General features: G+C 32.3%; 1 protein-coding gene across 7 annotated transcripts in view; it reads left to right on the top strand.

Annotated features, from left to right (window-relative positions):
- Positions 1-701: 701 nt before the first annotated feature.
- Positions 702-22,394, top strand: part of LOC115877651 (mushroom body large-type Kenyon cell-specific protein 1) — a 117,156-nt gene continuing 95,463 nt past the window's right edge. For all 7 annotated transcript variants that reach the window (XM_030893904.1, XM_030893901.1, XM_030893902.1 and 4 more), the window contains exon 1: positions 702-775. The gene's annotated coding sequence lies outside the window, so the exon portion shown is untranslated. The remainder of the gene's footprint in view (positions 776-22,394) is intronic.

The following is a 22,394-nucleotide window of genomic DNA, read 5'->3' as shown; positions in this document are numbered from 1 at the left end:
AATATACTACCCCTCAAAATATTTGCACTGATTTAAGACTCATCCTGTATATGTTAAAAACTTAAATAATGAATTTTTTAGCTTATTTATGACTTATTATAATTATAGACTGTGGTATATTTTTAGAAAGCTCCTAACAAATCAAATAAAATAAAAAATAATATAATACAGGGTATTCCATTTAAAAAAAACGTAAGTTTGGGTAGTATTTCAAGAATGAGAGCTCCCAGCGAAAATCTAGTGACGCCACTGAGTTCTACATGCAAAACTCTATGGGACTCAAGCTTCATTCAAAATCTCCAAATTAGTGGAATAAATTAGTGGTTTTAATTAGCGTAGAAGTTTGTTCTTCTGCGTAGATGTTTGTTCTCAATGCAACATTTTCAAATCTGCCCTGTATTTTGTGAAACCAAGGGACAAATCTTAGTATCTTTAGTTTTATAAAAGAGCAGTAAAGTGATGTGAAACCGCATCTTTGTATCGCTATTCAGAAAAAGAAACCCTATAAAACATAATACAACAATGGACATAATTATACTTAACTGTCCGTTGTTTCTTTTTCAGTCGGAAAACAACTGCGAAAGAGGAGGGCGAGGAGGGAGGAGGAAGGCGCGTCAGCCGAGGAACCGGCGCGCGCCGCCGCCGTGGCCGCCGATGCCAAGGAGAACGACGCCGGAGACGCCGACACCGAGCACCGCGCCCAGAGCAAGTGCATCTTCTGCGCTGAAGGGGACGGCAAACTGATAGTGAACACGTAGCGCAGCACGGGGTGCTGGTAAGCCAAAAACAATTAAGAATACTGATTTCATTCATCGTCATTATCCGTTATCCGGACGATACGATATTAATTTGATTGGTTGAATTTAAAGACTCTGATTGGTTAGAAAATTGGGCAGTTTTTAAATTTATTGCATTTTCATATGTCTCCGTCCATCGGATATACGATGTGCTTGTGATTGGTGTAATTTTATATTTTCATTTTCATAACGAGATTTCGCTGTTTTACTTATAGTCTAAGACAGTGGAGCATTTAAGTAAAGTGGATACAGAGGGGGGCATGAGGCTCGCCCCCCATAAAATCTGGAAATTGTGTAAAATATTAGGCTTTTGGCGCTAAAATGGCGCCCTTAAAAAAGCATATTCTACATTGCTTTATATTTTGACCCCTAAATAAATTTCTGTATCCGCCCCTGGTCTAAGAGATAGCAACGATAGGGAATTTTAAGAGAACTGGTTAGGTTAGGTTAGCGTACAGCAGCGTGAGAAAGAGACTTGGGGATAGTAACTTATCGTAAGTTATTTTATATTTCCCACGTCTCTAGCTATACTTGTTAAGTTGTAATATATCTTTCGCTATGCTCTCTGAACAGTGCCGACCGTCTGACGACCGGTAGACGTTTTATTTATGATTTGCAGGTATTTAACATCTGCTCATCAAGGCATCACAAATTGGCCCTGTATTTCAGGAACTAAGGAGGCTAGGACAAACAAAATGTGTGGAATATTTAGTTTCATAAAAAGTAGCAATGTAATGTGAAAAATCGCATCATTATCTCCACTCATAAACGAGAAATCCCATAAACAACACGAGAATGGAATACCCTGTACAGATGTGATGCGCAGTAGTCTAACGGCAACCAGACGATCTATGCTTTGGTCAGACAAGAGCATACCAAAATATATATTAAAGAACCAGAGGTGGAACTCTGTAACGAAATAGCACTCGGTAGCGATGAAGAATAATGTCGTTGTCAGTTTAGTTTGCGGCCAAGGTCAGTATTCTTCACCGCCTGATTCCGATCGCCATTTAGTTACTGAGTTCCAGCCCTGTTTTCAAAATCTGTTTTCCCGACGTGCGACGCGTTGCTAGCTCTTATACTATTATATTTTTATTGGGGTTAGGTTAAATTCGTCAAAAAAGTGTCAAGGCGTCCTTTACCGTACGATCTTTCTCCGTTGACGGACCGGAATAAAAAATTTACGGATGAAAAGTGGCGCGATAACGCTATGACTTATGGAAATGTTCTATTCTTTTTTAATTATTCCGTAATTAGTGTTAATTTTGCACAAGTTTTATGTCAATTTTTGTAAATGACGTCTAGAGATTGACCTCGCCAAAATTATCATCGATTGCCATTCTCCAACCGCCTTTGACGCCGATTTTTTGCGATCATACGGTACTTAAGCCTATTCATTTAGTCAATTAATAGAGAGCATATGGCGCTGTTTCGTCTTCAAAGAAACCGCCTTAGACCATTAACAAATAAAACTAACAAAATAAAAAAATCTTTCATTTAATGGTATGAAAATATTCTTTTAATTGAAGTTATTGTAGTACATGACAATCTTAGATATACATGGTAAGTGTTAAGTAAGTGCAAATGTTTTTAAAAGTCTGGTACATCTCCTTGGAATTGTATTTTTCCTTTATCGTTTTTCAGTTAAGTCCAAAATAACCGAGTTATTTTACTTTGAAAATTAAAAAAAAATTGCTTAAATTTTGAGAACCACATTTTTACTGGGTGTCCGTTCTTCTAAATGTAGTAGTCTCCATATGTCGCCATATTATCAAGATACTAGGTATGTTTTTTAACCAATAATAAAAAAATCTAAATTTTCTTTTCGAAAAATACAACATTTTCAATTTTTTTTCGCGAAAAAAACCGCATACGATATGTTTCTGGAGTCGAAATATACCATCCTTAAAAATATTTGCACTTTTTATTTAAAACTGACCCTGGAGATTATTTAAATTTGTGTAAAAAAGAAATTTTAGTTTTATTAAAAACTAACTTAAAACTTTCAATAAAATTTATAATAATATAGGAACAGTAAATTCTTCCGTACACGCCAAAAACATCCCGAAATTGTTTTTAGCCATATTTGGATTTTAAATTTTGTGTTTCAGTGATCATAATATGTCGGGATTTTATAGTATAGTCATTACACACAAATACACTTTATCTGTGAATTACAATGACAGACAACAGCTGTCACTGCGTTACGTATATATAGAGTATACGTACTCTCTCATTAGATAAACTTTAGCCATGATGGCCTGTCTAAAAAATCAGTAAAGATATACTTACTAACAATTATAAATAAAACATGCCAGGAATTAAATTATTCAAACAAAGATTTATTAAATTTAGTTTATATTCATGAATAATGAATTAATAAATCTGTTCCAAAAGTCTAAGCATCACTTAGAGTCCCAATATCATATTGTATACTAAGAGTTGTTTTATCTCAATTGACATAGGTAAATCAAAGGCAATAGTATTAAGTTTTAAAAAAATCAAACTTTTTTCTATTGCAGGAAATGTCAAAGTGTGTAGATAAATTTATAAGGTGTTATTTAACCTTGACATTTCAGTTAAGTTTCTAATATATCTAACGGGTTAAAATTACAAAGCTGTTTTTTAATTCATAACAAAGTAATAGAGTTTAATTAGTTATTAATAAGTACAGTGTTGTGCATTATATTGACCCACATTTAACAGGCAATTAAAGACTTATTAGCATTTGTGTAGGTATATATATTTTCATCAAATTTCGGTAAAACAATATATCATTGTAGTTCTAAAGATATTGTAATTTTAAGTAAACATATTTGTTCATTTTTTACATACCTAAATCGGAAATTAATCAAGATACGGAAGCTTTCTTTACAGACATTTGTCAAGCTTCTATAATAACGCAACTTTTGTCTTATTTAACCGAATTCGTATCTCTTGACGGGTGAGTATCAAAAGTGGCTCACCCCTATAACTTTTTGTTTCTACAGATAAAAAAACGAGATTTTGGTATTTCAGTATATGACATAAATTAGGATTGATGGACGTATTCAATTGTTTTACATTGAAGTAACTTCCTGTTTCACCGGAAATGACTACGACTTTTGATTTTTAAATGATACCCTCGGTATTTTTTTTACTCCATTTGATAGAAAATGACATTCTAAACAGAATGACATACCTATCATATGTCAATTTTTGACATTTTTGCATATAGTTTATTTGAAATTGTAACATGCGGTTCATAATGACAATTTGACTTGAAATACCAAGTATGTGGTACCAAATTATCCGTAAAAAATGTTTTTTCCAAAAATGCTAATGAGCCATCCATGTTCCATTTCAAAAAATTGAAATAGGATTAAAGATACGATTTGGTCAGGTCTTTTAACCGGCCAGAGGACAAGACACGAAAAACATTAGACGATCAAAACTATTTTTCCAAAGCTCCTTGATTAAAAATTAGTGTTTTTAACACAGCCATTGCACTCTAGATTGAAATTTAAAATACGATTTGTTTTTAAGCAAAAATGTCAAAAGTTGACATATGATATGTCATTCTATTCAGAGTGTCACTTTCTATCGAATAAAGTAGAAATATACCAAGGGTGCCATTTAAAAATCAAAAGTTGTAGTCATTTGCGGTGAAACAGGAAGTAATTAAAAACAATTGAATACGTCAATCAATCCTAATTTATGTCATATATTAACATACCAAAACTCGTTCTTTAGTCTGAAAAAAATAAAAAAAGTTGGGGTGAGCCACTTTCTAGACGCATCCGGAGTGCGTCTCAAACTTAACTTGAAACTTAACTCCACTCAACTTCAAAAAATGCATCATCTTCCCAAATGCAGGTTATTTGACATAATTTGACACAAATTATAACCTATAATTTGGCAAGAGTTTGACAAGCCCCAAAAATGTTAAGTCGAGTTCATACGCGTCCGCGCCTGTGCATTGTTCATCGTTCCGTCACTCCAATAATTTTGAAATATGATCTGTCATTTTAGAAATAAACCAATAAAACTGAGAGAGAAAAAACAAAAGACGACGCATGACGGATTTATATATAAACCCATACATACATAGTTAACTTAAAAAATATTAGAAACTTTCTTTAGTGAAATAATTAGATTGGTATGACCCGTCATCTGCTTTTTTTCTGTCATCGTCTGTCGAAATCTTACCTGAGAACAAAAAAAAACAGAGTATGCATATATCCACCGCCTGAATCCCGAATCTTCAAGTATTTTTTTGTTGATTAGACAAATTTGTTTTCGCAGTAAAAGTCACAGACAGCCTAGTTTAGGATTGGATTCTAACTAGTGGTACCTATTTTATAAAAAAAATATATTTTAGTATTTCTCGACGTCTGTTTTAGTGGAGAAATAGCAGTACCCGTTTATTTTTTCAACAAATACAAAATAAGTCGAGGTCATACAATGTATTTTTTTATGAGTTTCAACCTTTCGATAATAACCCCCTTCCAAATTATTCGGAATTACATAAACAAAAACTTATCGCTACTAATTTGACCGGAAAGCTTGAGGCCAAGCGCGGCGGGTGCAATCGGCGATTGCGGCACAACAAAGAACCGATTCGAAATTGGTAAAAAAAAGCAGTAATTACCATTTTAATAACGCACTGTCACTGAAAACATTTCTATTGTCTACGGTGAATGACTAACTCGTAGCGAAGGTCACGCCATTCATTGGTGGGACGACGCACGGTTCGGTCTAATGGCCGCCATTAGAACTATCGAATTACTAGCGGTACCGGCTGACGAACCGAAACGAGAACGGACCATTGGAATTGGTCGGTCGTAGTTTTTATTGGGCACATAAATTCGGGTCCCTCCAAGATATTCTCGGAAAAGGCGGAACTACTTGAAAGAATAAACTATTTGATAGGTCAAACTTTTATGGAACCTTAAAGCTATAATATATGGATCTTTGAATAAAAATATGAAGGAAGTAGTATAGGGTGGATATACCAGTGGTCGGACAGTTTAGAAAAAGCTGAGTTTAAATTGTTGATTAAATTTTCTTTTTCTACGACTAGCCTAGTAAATGCAGTTTGACACACGGAAAACTCGATCTGAAATTGGCGTTTTGCAAACTGTCGTGTGCTAAGGATTTAGCGCTCGTTCGAAAACTTCTTTGTAGACTCGTTCGACTTATGGCTCTTGCCTGCGGCTCGAGCCAGTAAACTATCGAACTCGTGTGCAAAACGTTGTTTTCGAAACTCTTTGTTTAATATACTATTTTTACATAGCAAATGATAAAATTGCCTTATATCTATCAAAAATAATAGATAAAATAGTACTTTAACCGCAAGGGTAGGTTAAAGGATACTTTAACAGCAAGGATAGGTTTTTTTAACAGAATAGAGAAATTAATTTATTAATTATTATATTTATATTATTAATTTTTAGAAATAAAGTTTTTACTTTATTTCTTCTCGTACGTTTTTTAATTGCTTCCATTTTTGAACATTTTGGTATTCCTTTTCATAAGTTATTCGGGATTTAAATGGAAGTAGTTTGGATATATGGCGTTTGTCGCCTCAGCCCAAATATCTGTTGGTAATTTACTTAGTATTTCGTTTTGAGCCATTTCTGGCTCCAATTCAATCAGCAATCGACACGAAAGAAAATTAAAAAATATTGATGACTCAAAACTGACAACTAAAGAGACAGCTTTATTTATTTGTCGAATTACATAGAAACCAACGCCAACCCAGCACAATATTTTTTCTACTCGTAATAAATTCCATGAAATAATAATTTCTGAATTATTTTTTAAAACGTAACTCGCTATGGAACTAAAATATTGTTTTATACACGACAATGAAATTGCATTATCGTCTAACTAAATTAATCTTTTCGGTCGACGATAAAATACCATTTTATCGTCTTGTATAAAAAATAACAATTATTTGTGGCAAGGAAATTAAATTTTATGAAATAGATAGTGTGATTATTGGGCTTCACGTTAAATATAACAATTTTTTCATAAACCTACCAATGATTTTAATTACCTTTTTAAGTAATAAAGTGCTGTTTTGTCAGTAGTCGGACAGTGCATGTCAGTATCCGGCCGGGTAGTTACCATAACGGACACTTTGTGATTGGCTGATTCTACACACTTTAATATGTGTATAATTTTAAAGCTAATTTAATCTTGAACATTATATACCGTTTATTGTTGTATGTTATCTATATGAAAAAATCATTTTTAAACGATAGCAACGCGGTTCATAAAATGATGCTTCCATTCGTAAACAGCGTTTTCACTTTTTCTTCTTCTAGATACAATTTTTCACCTGTATTAAGCAACGCCTGTTTTTTTATTGGAAATCCGCAAACGGCTATGTTTTCAATCCTGGTAACATATCTTCTCAGACAATTTGGACTGTTTTTCTTAAAGCATCTTCATTGTATTGATGAAAACTCCCATTTAATTTAGGCACAAAGGTAGCACAAAGATATGGCCACTTTCCAGAATTTTAACGGTTTCAGGGTGACAATTTAGGCAAAGAAAATGTTATAGAACAAAGCGGAAGAATTGACAGGATTGGGTTTTTAATTATTTGAAACAATAATAAACCAAACCAAGCCATATTTTTAACTTATTTCCAAATAAATACGTTTTGTCCGACCAGTGGTGTATGTCCGACTACTGGCATATTCACCCCAATGCTATCCATGTGTTTATGCATACGTCATAGGTCTCATCCTTGACAATTCTGTTTGAGGTTTCAATTGAAGCATTTAAATTTGATTTGACATTATGTGGATTTTTTTGTTTTCACTGACCTTATTTTATATAATTTATTATTTATTCTACAATTGTTTTTGGAAAGGAAATTTAATTTATTATATTTTATATTATGCATTATTGAACTAATATAGATAAAAATGGGTTCAATTAATATAAACTTTAAGAAAATATAGTACAAAATAAAATAACATACATATAAATTTGAAAAAAAACAATTAGATTTTTACTAAGCCCCAAAAAAAAACAAATTACTAACAGTCATTACAATATAGAAATATGTTTTAGTACTATATATAAAAAAAATAAGCTATAAAACTGAAATTAAAGAAAAGGTTTTTAGTTACAGCATGAGGCAAAGTTCATTGTTTTCCTGAACATGTTTTACAAAATGAATTCGTACATTCTAGGCATTAAAATAATTAAACTAGGACATACCATTGTCTTTAACTAGGATAAGAACTCTGGGATAAGAATATCTCCGTGGGCGTGTTCTGGTTGTACAGGAATTGCAAGTATTCTACCAATTGTAAAGTATATTTCTCTTGGAATATTTGACATTGTCAAACGCATTTGTCTGGCAGATTGTCATATTGTCACTGTCACAGTCCTCATCATCTGAAAATCTCGTGAAAAAAACCCTTAATAGCCGGTTATCGCCAGTGGTTCTGTTACCATTACTTCTTTTACATTTTCAAAGTTAAATATCTTGGTTATTATTAATTTATTTTAAAAATGGTAAAGAGAAAATATGTTTCTTTTGATCAAATCTACCACCCCTTAAAATATCTGCATTAATCTATTATTTCTGGGACACCCTGTATAATATATCTACATAAGTCATAGCACAATATCTACAGGTATAAAATACAAAATATCCACTTTTATAAAAGATTTGAGAGGTTAGTAGTACTTGCGTATATTGAGCTATAATTCGTGTGGAATGAAGAATGCTGACTAAAAATTGCACCTGTTTTTCTTGCATTTTTATTGTCGTTCTAGTCTTTTTATGATACCCCTATTCTAATTTCCATTTTATTTGGCTAATGGATCAATGAAATCACAGTTTTTGGCCTTAAAGTTGTTCATTTTCTTGCAAAAATGGTTATTTAGTCACCAACCCGTGTAACAGAAACTTATTAGTTTCTGTTTCAGTTATTACTTTCACCATTTCATTTCTTTTCAGTTATTACTGCGTCAAAAGTTTCATCTTCATCAATTTTTATTTCTTCATCCAAGTCGAAGAATTTGTCGGAAAGTAGTACTACATAATTGCTTATTTGAATGAACTCTATTTTAATCAAATATAAAAACTCAGTGCCTAATACCAAATTATATTTAATCAAAATAATTACGTCAGAAAAATAGAATGTGAAGAAAATTAATTTGAGTTTGTGAGTCACAACCTTTGGCGTTACAATTTCAAAATATAACACTAGCTCACCACTATACACCAAAACACTATATTTTTAACACTGTACACGCGTTTCGTTAACTACATGGGCATCATCAATCATCAGCAGAAGATTAATGAGAAATAGTCATCTGCTGACGATGCTTGAACTTGTATAGCGCATCGTGCGTCCGTTCTGATGTGTACACTGTAAAAAATCAGCCTGAGTGAACACATATTTCTCAGGGAGTGAATTTTTTGAGTGAAATAATTGAGTACATTTTATCTAAAATAGAGTAAATTCATCATTTTACTCAAATATGATCTCTATTTAATCAATAGCTATTGAATAAGCTCATGCTCGAGTTATAACCCCTATCTTTGAGTAATGGAATAGAAAAATTCACTTAAAAACTCAAGTTATAGTTTTACACAATAAAAATTTGAGTGAAATCACCCAGTTTAGAGTATTTTCGCTCATTACTAATCATACGTCATACGCGCTTCTTCGATACCGAATAAGCTATTTCCCTGTTCCTCAGTTTTTAATTATCTGTTCAAGTCGTAGGTTGTCTTGTTCCTTCGAAGGTGCCCAGGTTACAAGTCCATAGTGTGTGTGTGTGTGTGATGTAAAGTGTGACAGTGGCCGCGTGGCGTGGTGAAGCAAATGCGAACTCATAACTCCTAAATATGTTTTATGTTAAGAACATTTTTTTTCACATCGCAGAAATCCGCCCAACATATATTCAAATTCGACTGCGTCTACTGATTGCCGCAATGCTCTGATGTTTCCTGGACTAATTAGCGTAGCGAAAATCTAGGTACTTTCCCTCAATCTGGAACTGGGAACTGGAACATTTGGCAGAATAACATTTTTTTTTTAATTTTCAGGAGGAAAAGTATCTGGATTTTCCGGAGGATTTTCGTTATTAAAAGTTAGTTTAGAAATTAGAAATATTCGAGAATGTTGGTAGCCGAGCTGACGAATGCTCTTAATAAAGCGGATTTTTGCGATGTGATGCAACTTTTCTAGACATCTAGCTTAAAAAGTTCCTGTATTTTTTCCAAAAAGAGTTGAAAACTTTTTAAAATGTTTTTGATATTATAATAATAGTGTTATATTTGGTTTTATTTGTTTTTGTCAAATAAAAATGACAAATAAAAATATTTTTGAAAAAAAACGAAATATTCTAAATGATTTTTTTAAAAGCTATGTAAGCTAACTTGTTATTTTATTACAAGTGAACAGATGCCTCCCAAAAGTGAATTTTAGGAAATGGACATGTTCGAGACCATGTCCTAAACTGAAACTTACCTTTGAAAGGCACCTGCCCACCTGTTATAAAATAACGAGTTAGCTTACATATAGCTTTTAAAAAAATAATTTAGAATATATTTCTCAATACTGAGTGAAATTAATACTCAGATATGAGTACTAATCGAGTTAAGTGTAACACAAATTTGAGTAAAAGTCACTCAATAAAAGGTGTACTTGAACTCAACACTTAGCGAATTCACTCATTTTAAAGTGAATAAATTATCAAAATCGATCAAAATCCTACTCAAGGTAAACCATAATGAGTAAAAAAGGAGTCTTTCGTCTAATCTCGATTGAGTGAAAACACTCAGTGCTTTTCACTCTGAGAATTGAAGATTCACTCGGTTCTGTAGAGTGGAAATTTCACTCAATCGGGTGTGGACAGAAATTGAGAAAGTATTGAGTGAAATCTGAGTGAAATTTCACTCATTTTTTTTTACAGTGTAGTGGCGAATAGTGTTTTATTGTGGTAGAAAAATGTTGTGATAAACCTTGCTATTCAGTGGCGCAATTAAGGCGGGGCTTGGGGGGGCTTAGCCCCCCCCCCCCAGATGACATCTGGGGGTCGTATAAAATTGGTTTATTCTCAAAGCAATATTATCTCATAGTGACCTAATCCCCCCAAAAAGACTTTAGCCCCCTAAAAGTATGTGTCTAGTTACGCCTCTGCTTGCTATATTTAAATACTCGAACTTTACATCCTATAAATCTGCAAGGATATCGCAACCAAAACAAATCGCTAAAAAATGTAATATTTATTTTATATAAAAGGTCACACTGTTTACAATCGATAGAATCAAATTATTGCTCAGTGGTTCTTTAAATAAACAGAAATTTGAGCTTATCCTACAAAAAATTATACGTCTCAGCGGATATATCAATAACCCTGTTGCGAAACAAAAAAATAACAAAGAAATAAAATGAAAATATAAAATCGACTATAAAATAAAACAATCTAAGTGCATTTGCAGACATATTGTACTTAATTAAATATAATTTTATTGAGTACGACAAAAATTGCCTATAGGATTTATTGACTGTAAACGGACAACGCGCCGCTTGTCTATACGTGGAGACAAAAAGAAACTAAGTTTTTTAATTGACAATTCGAATGTCTCTCGGTATTAATCTCGAACGCCACTAGCTATTTAATATTTCTCTTTTATTTAAATAAAACCTTGAACTTCAAACTACACTTTCTTTCTTAATTACAGCTTCTCGGTCAACACGCAGGAGATTGTGCACTAACGAGTCCTTTTTATTTTTATTATATCAATATAAATCGACTTTCAACAAGTTAATTTTCATACTCTAATATCAATTTTAATATCAGAATACATGATAGAAAACACCAAGTTTAAAAAGACCCACACTATCTATTATTTCGCTAATTATTTAAATAACGAGATGAAATACCAAAAAAACATAAGTTATAGTGTTCCCTTTCTTTAGAAAATGTTTTATTCAGCTTAAACTGATATCGGGTGTTTGTAAAACTGGCTCACCCCTATACTTTTTTTATTTTTTCTGATAAAAAAGAGATTTGGTATATAAACGTATTCAATAAGTTTTGGTCATTTCATAAAAAAATACCTACATCTTCAGTTAAAAAAATACTATTTTAAATTTCAATCTAGAGGGCCATGACTGTGTTAAAACCGCTAATTTTTAATCAAAGAGCCTTGGAAAGGTTGGTTTGATCATCTAATGTTTTAATTAATTAAAGAGCCTTGGAAAAGTAGGTTTGATCATCTAATGTTTTTCGTGACTTTTCCTGGCCGTTTAAAAGATGCCCAAATTGTACGTTTAATCATAACTAATACTTGTTTTTTTGAGTCAAATTGTTGTTATGAACACATCCGCCAGATTGAAACTTAAAATACTATTATCCAACAGCTACTACTTATACAGACATTACTCACATGTATACATGCATATAAAATAAATAAGACAGGCGTGAGTTTTTGAAGATATAACAAACTAATGTGTTATAACTTCATAGCCAGACCATTTTATAGAAACTATTAAGCTTTATTCATAAATGACTAATTCAATTATTTATTTAAATTAACATTAAATGAAAATGGATTTTTTGTAGATTCATAAACTGTAAAACCTTGTATGCCTCCAGATGCTGTCCCTCCACTGCTTGAAATAGGCTCTGTCATTACAACGGCTCGTTCTGGAACACTTACAGCACCGTGAATCTTTTTCGCAATCTCTATTTTATTGTTGATGGACTCTTCGATATATCAGCAACCGTTGCAGATGGCTAGCCTCCGTGTCTTTTTAACACCTGTCATGTTCACTCCAGCATTTGCCAGTAATGTGGCGGATAATATTCTCATACAATTGGCCAGTGTCTTGCTCAGGATGTTGTAGCCCCAAGTAGGGAAGAGTGGGTATGAAAGAGCCGTGCTATGAAAGAGCCGTCTGCCTTTGTACTAAAACCGCAGCAAATTTAGATTTTGTACAATTAGTGTTGTGTAGCAGCCCTAGTTGTCAGTCGTCAACAGAAGTGTCAAATGAATCGGCCGGTAAACAAATGCGCAGTACTGATATGTTGATTTTCTGAAGCTATATATGAATTAATCGTTTCGAACATTATTTCGTTCTGTGCCTCGCTGGGTTTACTAAAGTCGATTTTTATATTTCATCGAATATCTGTAAGTATTAGTTTTGATATTCTTGCATGCACACGCTTTATTTAAACCAGATTAGTTAGGATAGGTTAGATTATGTTTATTAAATGCACTTGCATTGAAAGAGCCGTAGGAATGTGCCATGAAAGAGCCGGCTCTTTCATGCCTATCTACCTGGCTCTTTCATAACATACATCTGTAATTTTTTTTTGTTATTAGAATAATGGTACCACCAACTAAGAAGAAAACAAATAAGCGAGAAAGGCCGGATCCAGCTGTCTGGCAGTCTTAGATCATGGCCAAAAGATTAATCTAACAGCAATTTCTATTAAAATTTCAAGAGCATATTTGGCAAAGATAATTAAAAAGGTAAAAAATGAACAAACTCAAAACTATGTTCACCGCCCTAATATAGGAAATAGACGAATATTTTCTACGGATCAGGAAAAGGTCATTGCTGAATATCTCAAAACGGCTTCCAAAATATGTCATGGCTTAACTCGAAGTCAGGTTAGGAAATTAGCATTCGATTACGCTAAGCAGTTTTAATAAAACAAATGTTAAAAACTTTTTCTCCCAGTTACAGACAGTTTTTGAGAAATACAAATTTCCACCTCACATGATTTTTAACTGCGACGAGACAGGATGCACAACTGTTTCAAATCCTCCAAAAGTTATTGCTGAACGGGGGTGAAAACAAGTGGGCCAGGTAACGTTAGCGGAGAGGGGCAACTTAGTGACGTTATTGTTTTTCGTTAATGCAGCAGGGACGTTTTTACCACCAGTCTTCGTTTTTCCTAGGGTAAACTTTAGAGACAACATGTTAATAGGAGCTCCCGCCGGAAGCTTAGGGCTGGCGAATCCAAGTGGTTGGATGTATGAAGACGGGTTTATAGCATCCCTTAAACATTTTGCTAGTATTGTAAAACCCTCAAAGGAAAATCCTGCTTTACTTTTAATGGACAATCATGCCACTCATATAAATTTGAAAGTAATCACACGTAATGGCACGTGAAAATGGAATTGTAATTTTAACTTTTCCACCCCATTGTAGCCACCGACTCCGGCCTTTAGATGTCGGTGTTTACTCACCGTTTAAAACCAGGTACAGAATTGCCATGAATGAATGGATGTTAACAAATGCGGGAACAACGGTGACAATATACCACATAGCTCAATTTGTTAATAATGCTTATTTGGCTGCTTTTTCACCCCATAATATAACACAGGGATTTTACAAAACTGGAATATATCCCTTGAACTCGTGTATATTTAAAGAAGATGATTTTCTTCCTTCTTTCGTAACTGATAGGCCTGACGATTCTGCTGAAAATGCTGATTTACCTCAAGCAATCGCAAGCACTTCCTCACAAAACAATGCGGAGAAGGCTGATAACGAAAATATGAATTTCGGTGAAACTGCGGATAGGATACCTTTAGCAGAGCCTTTAAATTTACAATCAGCTTCAACTAACTCGAATGATAATCCAGTAGCTAGCACTTCCAAGGAATGCGTGATGATATCGCCTGAAATTGTTCGTCCGTTTCCAAAAGCTGGACCCAGAAAACAGGTCAAAAAATCTTGCAGAAAAATGCGTTCCGCAATCATAACGGACACACCTGAAAAGGACAGAATTGAAGAAATAGAATTAAATAAAAGAAAAAAGAATAAAACAATTTTGCAAAAAATGAAAACAAAGAAATCGATAAAATCGCTAAGAGTTTCCTCTGACTCTAGTGAAAGCGATGGGCCGATGTCACTTCACGATGATAGTAATGATTCGTTATGTGATCTGACGTCCAATACCAATATCAGTAAAAAATGTTATCTATTTGCCACAACAGAAAAGTAAAAAAGGCCTATGTCCCTGGTGTTGTCCAGAGCAATGTTAAGGACATTTGTAAATGTTGTGGTGGAGATTACAGCAAAAGTGTAGAGGATTGGTACCAATATAAATTATGCAATGAATGGGTGCATGAATCTTGCGGTCAAAAGGGACAACTTAATTTTTTTTGTAACTCTTGTTTTTGAAGGTCTTTTTTTATATATTTTTTTTTTAGTTCACTGTGTTTGTTTAAAAAGTTGTAGAAACTATTAGTAAAATTTAAGTTTAACCCACTTTATAATGTTTATTTGTTAAAGTCACAAATTATTATTAGGTTAGTGGCAATTTTTATGACTGGCTCTTTCAAAACAGTATGCGTCTCTTTCATTACTAACATGTTATGAAAAAGCCAAAAAACACTTTTTTTAAGATTGAGAATAAATTTATTTTTTTGTTAAAATCTTTGGTTTATTATTACCCAAATATATTCGCAAATGACTATATTATTTAATAATTTACTTGGCGATTTTTACAAAAATAAATAAATAGTAGTTTTTTTGATAAAGAGAAAAACGGCTCCTTCATGCCCACTCTCCCCTAGTTGCAGAAGATCTTCCTGAATCATTTTTCTTTAAAATCTGACTTGCTGGTTGATAATTCATTATTTTATCGTTAAAAAATCGCGATTTATCTAAATGGCGTCTTAATGTCAGTGCTATTTAGTATTTACAAACAAAACGCACATCTATATTAATACATCCCTGATAATTTATTAATTCGCAACAATGACAGTGGAACTGTAGATCCTTTTAAATCAATTATTCTTTAGAGATTGGACATGAAACAGTTCTGCTGTTGGATAAAATTGTGTATGCCACTCGCGTGTTATAACATAATAAAATAAACCTAAAATAATAATTTTAATCAACAGGTAGTGTAAACAAAATCTGTAGATTAAGCTTTGTTCTCACGTTGCCTATCGTGAATAACTGAAAATACGCATGTTCATGTTTTTTCGAATGCGACTGGTCGGAATATATCATGCATTCATTGTATCTGAAATATAGAACGGCTATAACGGTCTACTGTCGATCTCTTGACACAGAAATGCTCGTATTATTGCCTTTTGGTTTACCAATTGTGTTGACTTTTAAGAAAGTCTATTTACAATGGGAGCCGTTATTTTACTCGGTCTGGTTTTTAATGGATGTGGTGATTAAGAAATCACTAATGATCGGAAATACATACACTGAAGAAATAAAATATTGTATTGTTTTTTTTTATTTTATTGGTCATTAATAACTGGGCATATCTATATTACTTTATACACAATCGACTCTAAAAAATATTTTTAACGCATTTTTACAAGAAAGTTCTACTAAAACAAAAATTAAGCATATTGCGATTTTTCTGCATCACATTATCACTCTATTAGATTACGTTGAATAATCTTCAAGGTGACATAAAACTTACTCAAAATCATAAAATACAAGTTCTTCATTTTCATTAATTGGAACTATTTTATACATATTAATACATTTATAATAGTTATTTTTTATACGAGACGATAAAATGGTATCGGTCGACCGAAAAAAATTCGGGAGACGATAATGCAATTTTATCGTCGCACAGTGGTTCAGATTGCCAAAAAGTGACGCATAGGATATTTTTAATTTTATTACAAATTCTAGACTTATTAGGTTTAATGGCGGATTTATTAACATGACAAACATAGTCCAAGGAATAAACAAAATATATTTCAGACTATGTTTGTTTAGTATAAAAATATTAAAAAAGGGTGATTTTCTATGAATTTTATTCAAAAATTATGGTTTTTAAAAATGCTTCGAACCTAAAAAAGAATACCCATTAGGTTGTCTGGTCTAAATTAAAGAAAAAAACATAAATTGCAATATGCCTTAAATGGAGTCTTCAAACTTATTTTCTTCATGACATGATTCACCACCACTTTCTTCTAGTTCCTCTTCACTATCTGATTGACAATAATATTCGGACTGCTTTTGCCGTCTCATTTTTATGTGTCTTCCTTAAATTAGAAACTGTAGCATATGCCAGAACTTCAGAGGCGTAAGAATCTCTAATTCCTAGAAATAAATTGATTTTTAATCTTTGCCATTAATTAAAAGCAATAATGCAATATTTGCATCATTATGTAAATAAAAAAACATGTTTTTTTTTCTGTAAGATATTATAAATTAATTCCTTGGCAATATATACCTTTGGTTTCTTTATTTTTTTGGGATTTGGACAATTCTGAAAAAAAATCTTCTTGAAGGGCCAGGGTCATCAAAAGATCATCAATTCTCTTCCATTTGAAGTAAATTTTTATTCAGCCAGAGACAATTGTTGGAAATATAACTGCTCCAAGTATAATTGGATAGTTCATAATTAAATTTTCAATTTGCTTTTTTTTCGATAATATGTTAGGAATATTATCACAAAAAAGTGAAATAATTTCATCAATAATATCGGCTTCTGACCTATTATTAAAACCCATTTTCAAAAACCTCTCACATATTGATCTGCGGCTTATTGTTCCTAAAAATAAAAGAAATAGAGTACGGGATGAACATGTCTCTATAGTTATACTTTTACCACTCCAGAATTACTCAAAAAATATTAGTATAATAATTTAAGAAATTATCTATGGAACAAAAATCAAACTATTGGTCAATTTAAAATTCTAATTTATATATTATCTACCTCGGGGTCTCTTGGGGTAAGATACTTGTGGTAAATTAAACTTGGTATAATACCTTTTAAAAATTATAAAATACAGAAGCGGAGATCTGCGGAGTTCTAAAGATAGGCAATTTCAAAGTTTAATTTTTTTCAAAAAAACGCTCTACTATATTTGTGGTGACTATTTGCTTCATAAAAAATATTTAAGTTAATAAAATTCTCTTAAAAAGTACTTACCTTGGTCTTCAAAATCCATTATAATTTAATTTATTTTCAAGTCTCTGAACTAAGAACCAAAATATATTAGCAACACTAAACCATTATCAGCAAATAACTGATATATTTAAACTACAAAATCTAACGAAAACAACATTCCTGTACGCTTTTTTATTACGATTAAAAAGTGGATCACGATAAATTTGAATAATGGAGAATAAATGGAATGGATGAATATCACTGTTGAAATTTTCGAAATTTTTTTCTTCTATGCGTCGATTTTTTTGAATCTGAACCATTGTGCGTCGTGTATAAAACAATATTTTTTCCATAGCGAGTTACTTTTTAAAAAATATTCAGAAATTATTATTTCAAGGAATTTATTACGAGTAGAAAAAATATTGTGCTGGGTTGGCGTTGGTTTCTATGTAATTTGACAAATAAATAAAGCTGTCTCTTTAGTTGTCAGTTTTGAGTCAATATTTTTTAATTCTCTTTCGTGTCGATTGCTGATTGAATTGGAGCCAGAAATGGCTCAAAACGAAATAAGTAAATTACCAACAGATATTAAATCCCTAATACAAAAATATCCAAAAATGGAAGCAATTAAAAAACGTCCGAGAAGAAATAATGTTTTTAACCTATCCTCGCTATTAAAGTATCATTTAATCTACCCTTGCGGTTAAAGTACCATTTTATCTACTATTTTTGATAGATATAAGACAATTTTAACAGTTGCTATGGAAAAATATATTAAAATACACCATATTGCATGGTATATGCAGGGTGAATCAAGACCAAATGTATTTTAATCCAATAAATGGAACATCTGTATATATTTTAAAACATTTAAATTACGGGACTATTACTACAAAATGGTAATAATAAACTTTATACTTAGGCTAATAAATATAAAAATTCAAAGTCACGACAAGAAATAAATCTAATTAGATGAAATTATTAAAAGTTGATGTAGGACAACATCGTCATAAAGCGCGCCTTCCAGATATAGCACGCCATGCGAAAGAATTGCCGCCCCCCGCATTTTATGGAAATCAATTTTCCCGCCATTTATCGAAATGTCACCCGTCCGAACCTAATCCCATTCTGCATAAGTAGGTACGTACCGTTTCTATATGCGTTCGATTAGGCCGACCGCGACGTGAACGTACGTCGATGCTTTATGGGCCCCGCAACCATAATACGATAAACAACGTTCAAATGTCAACGGGCCGTAATTCTGTCTCCGCAGGTTTCTCACGTTTTCCGATAAAAAAGGAAACTGTGCGCCGTAAAGGATTTTTCCTTCTTCTTTTGGGCACATTTTGTAGGTTGGCCGTACTAAATTATGGTAAATAAGGTCGACTTAACGTCGGCGAACCTTCATTAATCGAATCTACGAAATAGGGTTCGATAATTTTTGCAGTGTTCAGAGCTTATGAAATATATCCTAGTTATATACAAACAAATTAACCAAAATAGCAAATGGATTTCGTAAATAAATTGTTTCTATTGTGAAACTGCTATATTTTCGCATTGCCTCACGTCAAAATCGACAAAAGTACATTTTTATTTATCGTTTTTAATGCGTATTCCTCTTAATACAGGGTGGTCCGAACTGTATTCCGGAAACTTCGGCAGCTTATTCTGCAGATAAAAATAAGTAAAAAAGTTCCTATAAATGTATGTCCTCAAATGCTCAGTTTCGGAGATACAGGGTGTAGAGGTTTCATTTTTATTTCAATTTTTTCCAAATAATTTCTGAAGTAGGTAACGTCAATATTTAGATGAAAATTGGTGTCTGGGAGCTTTTTGACATGAGAAATTGGATTTTGATGTCAACATGACGCCTATTTGTAGGGGGCGCCACCTACATGTGTTTTAACTGATTTTAAGAGTAATAACTCTTCGTCCGTACCTGTATAAAACTACTGGGTGAAAAAATATATATTTCCGTGTTTTCTTACGTAAAAAATATATCTTTGGAAAAATCGCTACAATCAACCTCAAGATATTTAGAATGGAAATAATCAATGCATATCATTATTGACAAAAAATAAACAATAATGTCGAGTAGATTGTTATCTTACTAAAGTGATAAATTTGGAAACTTTTTATTTTTTAAATTAGTCATAATTTTTTCTTTGAAAAAATGATTATAAAAAGATATCTGTTGAACTTTTGGCACAAGAACATTTCAAATTTATGATTTCAGTCTAATAACTATTTAGTCAACATGTTTAATTTATGTCAATAAAGACAGGTATTGATAATTTCGATTCCAAATATCTCGAGAATCTCAATCTCAAATATTTCGAAATACCTAACTCGTAGCGATTTTTACCAAGAGATCTTTTTTACTTAAAAAACGTCGTAAATGTATATATTTTAGTAAGTAGTTTTATCAAGGTACAGACAAAAAGTTATTACTATTCAAACCAGTTAAAAAATATGTAGGTGGCGCCCTCTACAAATAGGAGTCATATTGACATCAAAATAATAATTTTCATGTCAAAAAAACTCCTAGATACCTATTTTCTTCCAAATATTGACGTTACTTTAGAAATTTATTTGGAAATAATAAAAATAAAAATGAAACTTGTACATCCTGTATCTCCGAAACTAAGCATTCTAGGACATACATTTATAAGAACTTTTTTACTTATTTTTATCCGCAGAATGCGCTGCCGAAGTTTCCGGAATACAATTCGGACCGCCCTGTAGAGTAGCCAGCAACTACTATCTGGGCAGTAAATAATTATTAAGTAAGCTTAATGTAACTTACTCTATTACAGTTATATTTTAATTTAAAGAACAAATCAACCACTGATGTGCTGATGTCTCTGTAATCGGAGGGCTCAGAAATCTATTGAAGTAAGTCAATCAACAGTTGCATTGAGACAATGAGGTTTAAAAAACCGGATTTAAAAAACTGAAACAGTGAATTGAAACAGTGAACCAGCAGAATTGAAGAAAACATAAAGACCAACGTTCATAACATTATAAACAAAATTTGTAAAAAACATTAGAAAATATAAACCAAATTTGTAACATATATAAAAACTGTTTTTTAAACCTCATTATATCTATGCAATTATTGTTCATTCACTTGCACTGATTGGCTTCCAAATCCTCCAATATTAAAAAACACTTTGCAAAATGCTCAGCGCTAAATGCGCGATTACAGTGGTTGCAATAAAGTGGCATCATTCTTTGTTTATTTGATGGACATATATAACAAGTAGTGCGTTTTAGTGGTTGGATTTCCTCGAATTCTGTCTGCAGAAGAATTTCTAAAATATCACTGATCAGAAGTTTAAGTGAGCGTTCTAAAGTTAGGACATTTAAACGGTGCTCTAGTTATGATTTTGTAAGTTGCTCTTGAATTATACATTCTTTTTTTGTTATAGATTTACCCCCTTTCTTTTTAGATTGTGCTCAAAAATAATTAATCATTTATACGCAACATGTTGATAATACCATAAAATATACATAGAGGCCATCCTTTTTTTCGATTTCTGACCCGGTATACCGCCAATCATCATTTAGGCACGGGGTGGGGCCATTATTTATATTAATGATCTACTTACAATTAACACAAAAGCAGAAATTTTTAGCTACGCAGATGATACAGGTATATTTTATAAATCTTACTCTTGGTTGAATATGAAAAGATTAGCAGAGGAAGACTTTCAGACAATTAATACCTGGTTTGTCAAAAACAAATTAACACTAAATTACGACAAAACCAAATTTATATCCTTCTCTATTTATAAAAATAATGAACCAGATTGGGACAGATTACAAATAACCAATAATAATCTAATACCGGAATGTGATTTTATAAAATATTTAGGGGTTACAATCGACAAATATCTTAAATGGCATATTCATATTAGAATGGCATATTCATATTAAATTTAATTATTTGAAAAGTTTTTTGGACGTCAAACAGCTTAGAATCCTGTACTCATCCCTTTTACAATCTAATTTGAAATATGGAATTCCAGGGTGGAGTGGCGCGGCTGAATGTCATTTAAAAGACTTGTATTCTGTTCAAAAATGGTTCATAAAAATTATTTACTAACCAACAATTTGTTTTGTGTTGTCTGTTTTGTTTAAATGTTTTGTTTATTATTCATTATTTATAGTGATTTACAGTAATTTTATTAAATAATATGAATATTCTCGTTGATTATTGGTTTGAAATAAATATGACAGTGTCCTCCAATGAAAATACGAGTTACTAACTCTAAATTCTAATTCTGAGCTGGCAAATGAGCTAGATGCTTTACCTAGACCGTTATTCAGAAGTTTAAATGTTATTTTTGTTTAAATGTTTTTTCATTATTCATTATTTATACTGGCTTACAGTAATTTTACTAAATTATACGAATTCGACTAACGAAATGACTCATATTCATTGATTATTTTTATTTTATTAACTAATTTTTAGTAATGGGATAACTCGAGCGAAAATTCGCTCTAGTACTCGATTATTGAAATAACCGACATCGCTCGATTATGAACGAGCGATGCAAGTGACGAGTACCAAGCGAAGAACGCAAGCGATCCTAGAATGAAATAAATTGAAATCCGATTTTAATGTGACATACTCGATAAAAAGCCGAGCGAATTTTCTACATACATTGCAGGTAGCAAATTTATACGACGCAGGGGCTACGATTATCTTTGGGTGCCTTTTGCACCATACCGGTG

Source organism: Sitophilus oryzae, unplaced genomic scaffold, assembly GCF_002938485.1.
Source record: "Sitophilus oryzae breed Bouriz unplaced genomic scaffold, Soryzae_2.0 scaffold_1496_pilon_pilon, whole genome shotgun sequence".
In the NCBI taxonomy this organism is placed as follows: domain Eukaryota; kingdom Metazoa; phylum Arthropoda; class Insecta; order Coleoptera; family Curculionidae; genus Sitophilus; species Sitophilus oryzae.
The sequence above is the reverse complement of the archived record's forward strand: the minus strand, read 5'-3'. Positions and strand labels throughout refer to the sequence as shown.